Source organism: Phacochoerus africanus, chromosome 7, assembly GCF_016906955.1.
Source record: "Phacochoerus africanus isolate WHEZ1 chromosome 7, ROS_Pafr_v1, whole genome shotgun sequence".
NCBI lineage: Eukaryota > Metazoa > Chordata > Mammalia > Artiodactyla > Suidae > Phacochoerus > Phacochoerus africanus.
The window spans coordinates 14,449,452-14,455,454 of record NC_062550.1 but is presented as its reverse complement, the minus strand read 5'-3'; the positions used below and the strand labels follow the sequence as shown (position 1 = coordinate 14,455,454).

Below are 6,003 nucleotides of genomic sequence, written 5' to 3'. Positions count from 1 at the left end.
CATACTGTCTTCGATTTGCCTTAAAATAATCCAATGTGGGGTGTGGAGGGGACAAGACCGGGTGTGTCTTGAAACTGGGTGATAGATACACGGAGGTTCGTCATCTTTCTCTACTTTCAAATGGGTTTGAACATTGTTATAATAAAAGATTTCTTTTAGAGAGCCCCCACCACCACCCTGAGTGGTCCTGGGGAGCTCCAGGATGTTTTTTTCTGGGGAGAGGGAAGGATGAATGATGGGCAGGAGTGGACATGGGGCTGAAAAATGGATTGGAGCCAAACTGTAAAGACCCTTGTAAATTCTTCTGCGAGGTTTGGACTTAATCCTGCAAATGATGGGAAGCCCAGGAAAGAATTTTTAGTAGGGGAATGACACCATTAGATGTGCAGTTGGGAAACAACCCTTGTGGCTGGTGTCTGGGAGACAGGGGGGTATGTGTGTGTGTTCAGGGAGGAGGGGCTGGGGTCAAGCAGAGGGCCCAGACGAGGCCTATGAGTGGTGGGCCTGCCTTCCCCACTACACCGTCCCTAGGCTGTGCCACCAGGGAGGACTCGACCTGAGGCAGGGACCAGGGAACAGAAAGGAAGGATGAATCTGAGCGAGACCTCTTTTATTTCTGTCTTTGCAGCACCACACTCTCTTGTGGTCCCTCTTCGCAACAAGTAATTACTTAGTGCAATACGTCAATAAAGATGACCTGCCGACTGTGTCTCTGGCTAGACTAGGTATAGCCAGACCAAGGCTGTCTCCCTCCCTCCTTAACCGCCGCGCTGGCCTGATGCCTGGCAACAGTCAGCTGTTGAGTGAATGGAAGTATAGCACGGGCCTGTCCCTGATCACTAAGTCTTTGCTGCATGAATGAATAAATCCAGCACAGCATCTGACACGTCGTAGCCCCTCAGTAAACGTCTGCAGTGGGACCCAACTGATGTGAAACTGCAGGACACCGATTCTCAAGGTGGGTGAGGAAGGTTCGGATTCCCCTTTAGGAAAAAAGCATTTTCCTCTCAGCACAAGAGCTTCCAAACAGGCAGTGGTTCCTAAGCCGAAAGGGGATGGGAAAAAAACAAACCGGGCGCAAGGTTTGTCCATTAATATGTCGGCCCTCGAAACTGATGTCTTCATTTCCAGCTTGGCTCCTTGATGAGGTGCTTCCTCCATTTCAGATGGATGGTGTTTTTTCCTCTTCTGAAAAAAGCTTCTAGAGGCTTTTAAATTAGGCAAATGAGCAAGGGCAATGTTCATTTCTTTCCCTTTCATTTTGAAAACGTGTGGCGTGCCAAAAGGCAGTTGGACGGAATGTTCAGAGGCCACATAATAGAACAACAGAGGCTGCCAAGCTCCGAAATCACAAACCAGACAAGACAATCTCAGCTCTCGGGACGTAGAGACCCCTGGTCAGCACCACGAGTCCCCAGCAAGTGACAAGATGGACCACTGCCCACAGTTCCAGCAGGAAAGGACGCCTCTACCTTGAGGTACTAGGAATTTGCATTGGCCCATAGCTCCTTGAGCTCATCTCACTGCAAGCTGCCTAGTGATGGAGAAAAGTGTGCCCTTTCTGAAAAATTTCAGGGGGTGGTCCAGTGCCAATACCTCCTTTCTGAAGTTCAGCTACTCATTGGTAAAATGGGTCCTGGGGAAGGACTGCAAAGAAGAGAGAAGGTCTTAAATTTAGATGTTTACCTACCAGCTCCCCTCTGCTGATCCTCTTTCTAGAATCTGTGAGGTCTAGTGCCATGACGGTCAGAGTATGGTTCTAGGATCAGCAGCATCACTGTTAGCTGGGCTCTCATTAGAAGTGCTAAATCTCAAGGCCCATCCCAGACCTGCTCAGATTCTGCATTTTAACAAGATGCTTAGGGATTTGCATGTCTGTTACACTGGTCTCCTTAACCATATCATCTTGGCTGAGTCACTTCACCTCTCAAATTTAATTTATTCATTTATAAAGTAAAAGGTATTCCTTTAAATGGCTTCTAGGTCTGAAGTCCTATAAAATTCATAAGCCTGCTAATAAATACCAGCCTTTGACCCCCAAATGCACAAATGAGTTCCATCCCTGTCCTAAAATACCAGGTCTTGAATTGGTCGGATAATCATCGAGCGTGTGTTCAGGGGAGGTCACTGGACTAGGCTGCGTTAGGATGATGTAGAGGTATAAATACAAACATGCCTTCTGGAGTTCCTAACAGAGCTCCATTGGAAAATATTGTGTCACATTATTAACCCTTTAACCCCAAATTCTGTTTTGGAAAAAATATGCTCCAGCAGCATTTGACACAATCCCAGTTCAACGTAGCAATGGCATTTATGGTCCTAATTAATGGTTCCCTAAATCCACATCCTTTACAATGTGATTTTACAGGTCCTTACGAGAAGAGATGAAGTCCATTTTCCCCCTCCTCAAATCTGGGATGGCCTTGTAACTTTCTTTGGCCAAGACAGTGCAGCAGAAGCGATGATAGGGGTTCTAAGCCTAGTGCCTGTGGGCACAGCAGGACAGCAGCATAGAACCCTCCTGAGGGCCAGGTAAGGCTGGGTTCTCATTACCTTTGTAGTTTTCTGCCTCTTAGGTCAGGTCAGGAATGAACAGAAACTCATTCACACTAAGGTGAAAATGACTTTCTCCAATTTTAACCTTGTTGGGCATTTTAAAAGGGGATTGATGACAGAGCTCTAACAGGAAAAAAAAAAATCTCAGCCCCATGGTAGGCAAAGCGGCCTGAGTTTTGTGGTTGCTGTTTGTACATAGCTGTGTGGGTGCTGATCTGTACAAGGGTGCCTGGCTGAGGGGGTGAAAATGGGGCCTCGGTCCAGTTGATGCTTCATTTGCTGAGCCATGCATTTGGGGTGGGGACAGCTTTCAGCTTGTAGGGAGTGCTGCCTTTTCCAAATCACCTCTTTTATTTCAGGTCCCTCTTTCCTAATTCATTCAAGTCTCTGAGTATGTTAATCTTGACTCCAGAGAGAAGGACAAAAGGACTATGGGAATGGCCGAGAGGGGCTTGCTTGCAGCATCTCTTGGGGACCAACTGTGTTGAGCACTGCCTGCAGCCCTTTTACTTTCATTTCCTCATTTATTCTGCTCAGTGAGTCTTGAAGTTGGGCATTATTGTTGCCATTTTGTAGATGGGGAAAACTGAGGCTCAGAGAGATGAAGAATCACAACCCCAAATTTACTCAGCTCAGACGCAGGGGAACACGCATCCTGACTCAGTTCTGTGTGGCCATCTGATGGCCAAGAGAGACTTGCCAGGGTTGAGAGTGATGACAGATAAGAGTGAGTCCTGCACTCAGATTCATCTTCACCTGCCTGACCTTGACATTTCACTGCCTCCCCTACAGAAAGGATGGAGTGAGCTCTGTAAGGACAGGCTTGGGGGTGAGTTCTAACCCTTCAGTGAAGTCCCTGTTTACTTAGAGTCTCACAGCTGGGCTGGATTAGTCCAGCTTTGTAAATAGCCTTCAAAAACTAGCGGGTTGGAAAAGTCCTATTTGTCCTGGACCATGCACAGAGGTCCCGCCCATACCCATCAGGGTCCTCTGCCCTGTATCCTGTGCCTGACCTCTCTATTTTGTCGCCCATCTCTACCTCCTCTGAGCTTCAATTGAAAAAAAAACTCTTAGCATTTTTTTCCCACCCCCAGCCCCACCTTCATCAAACCTTGAAAGACCAAATTGGAAGGAGAAGCAGAGAAGAGGAAATTCCTTTTAGGCTGAGTTGCCTGGATTTCCTTTTGCTTTCCACCTCATTTCCGTGAGGGCTACCTTTATTGACTTGAGGTCTGGGTCTGGAGGAAACTAGGGGCTGTATTTGGGGCCATTATTAGTTAAGTTCAAACTCCTTCATTCCCTAGGGGCAGGTGAGAGGGAGCCTGGCTGCGGCAGCGGGGAAGGAAGGTCCTCAGAGGAAAGCAGCTGGAATGCGTTTTCTCACAGTCACACTTTAGTTAATACCCCAGAAAGTCAGAGCTGGGAGGAACTTACAGATCAGTATGTCCAAAAGGCTCTGACCCTGGGCTCCCTTGCCAGGCTACACGGGAGGTGGACCTCAAGATACTGGATGCAAAAATGTTCCCGTGTCTGCGAAGAATTGCATTTTTTTAGGGGAGATTCTATGGACTTCTGTTTCTACAAGGGAGCTGAGACAATTCCTTCTGAAAGTTCCGAACACTGGATACTTCTTGTTTATCTTGTTTTTTTTTGTTTGTTTGTTTTGTTTTTGTTTTTGTAGAAGGGGAAATGGAAGCCCAGAGAGGGGAGGTGTCATGCTTGAGGTCACTGATGTGATGGAGCTTGGGTTAGAGCCCAGCAGAAGTGGGGGTCAGGGAGACTTGTTCCTCCTGAACCCATTTTCCTAAAACGGGGCCTTTTCAACAGTGTTTACCACCAAAGGTTGACCAGATAACTGTTACAAGTAAGATTAAAGGCTAGCAGAAGCATGAAGGCAAGATTGTGACTCATGGGAGAAGTATGGTTGACGGTTTTAAATATGCAACCAATCAATGGCTGTACCTCATCAGCCCAGCCTGCCCAGCCAAGCCCGACTGGCAGACCTGGATATGCCCCTGTATCCCTCGAATCCAGGAGGCTACTCCCCAATCCATGCTCTCTCCTCCTAGTCATCCATTCAGCCAATATTTATTGATCTTTCAACTGTGTACAGATGCCAGGATATAGCAGGGAGCAAAGTTCCTGCCTTTGTGGCACTTACTCCAATTTAACTGGTGACATCTTTATATTAATGGGAGAGGACTTGGGTCCAGGGTGGAGTGGCATAGCTTTGCTGGAAAAAGGCTCCTCCTTGAGCTTTGAGGTGCCCCCTCCCTCCCCAAGAGAGGGTTCTGACGGGAAGAGATGACACTAATGCTCATTTGTTTCAGATTCGACATCCTCCATCTCAACAGGGTCCCGAGGTTTTCCTGACTCCAAGGACACTGCAGATCCCCAGCTCATAACAAATGATGTTCATGCACATGCCAGCCCTTTCTTTCTATGAGGCAATCCTCAGAGGCCTTTGCCAAGATAAACTGTTTGGCCTTCTGCCTTGAAAGTCGATCCTCTTCTGCGTCTGATTATTGCTTTTCTGAAACACAGGGACAATGACATCATTGCTCCCTCCCTGGTTTGGGGATTTGATGGTCAGCATGAAGTCAGGGTTTGGAATGGTGCCTGCTCTTTGCCAATGTCCACGGGCGGGGGTGGCCTGGAGTAAAGCAAGCTCATGAGGGGGAGGTGGGTGCCGTGAGGTCCCCAGGGGCTGGGGGGTGGGGGCAGATTCGCTTTTCGTTCTGTTGCCAGCATCCGGGTCTGCCTTGTTGTATATGGGATAGGCAGTATTCTGATGAGGGCTGAGCTGACATTCAATGGATACACACTTGCCTGGCTGTACCCATTATTACAATGGTTAAATACCTTCGTTCCCATTGGTAGTCATTTGTGGGGTGCCTTCCCACTCTGGCCTCTCCCTGGGCCAACATCCTAGAATTCCCACCATCTAGCACCTCCAGGGACCTATCCAGTAGCCCTCTGACGGTCGATGCCTGTGCCACACTGTAGGTAAAATATGCTTACTACTCCTCACAGAGGGATGGGAGAACTTTGGCTGGTCTGTTGACTAGATGCCTGCAGGAGGCCATTGCCATGTGAGTTAGGGTCAAAGTCTGTTTCTTGGGCTCCCAGGCCTGGAACCTGTCAAAGAAATTCCCTCTTGCCACTGTGGGTCATGGTCCTTGCATAATCAAGGGTTAACAGTTCCTCTGCTAGAGGTTAGAAGGCATTGCAGAGGTTATTCCCGTCCACCCGACTCTTTGCACAGAGAACCTTCAGCTCAGAAGGGAAGTCATTTGTTCAAGTCATAGCAAGTTGGTGACCCATCCAAGCCTTCTGACTGTCATGATAGCCAAGGGAACATTTCCCATACCCCAAAGGGACTGTGCCTGGGGTAAAAATCAGGAATTACTGAAGCGGTTTATTTAGTCCATCTAGAGCACAATTTCT

At 48.0% G+C, this 6,003-nt stretch overlaps 1 long non-coding RNA gene across 1 annotated transcript; it reads left to right on the top strand.

Moving 5' to 3' along the window:
• Positions 1-1,245: 1,245 nt before the first annotated feature.
• On the top strand, positions 1,246-5,058 carry LOC125130734 (uncharacterized). The gene is made up of 3 exons (XR_007135783.1): positions 1,246-1,478; positions 2,369-2,532; positions 4,887-5,058. It is a non-coding gene; the product is annotated as an uncharacterized LOC125130734 (long non-coding RNA).
• Positions 5,059-6,003: the final 945 nt, after the last annotated feature.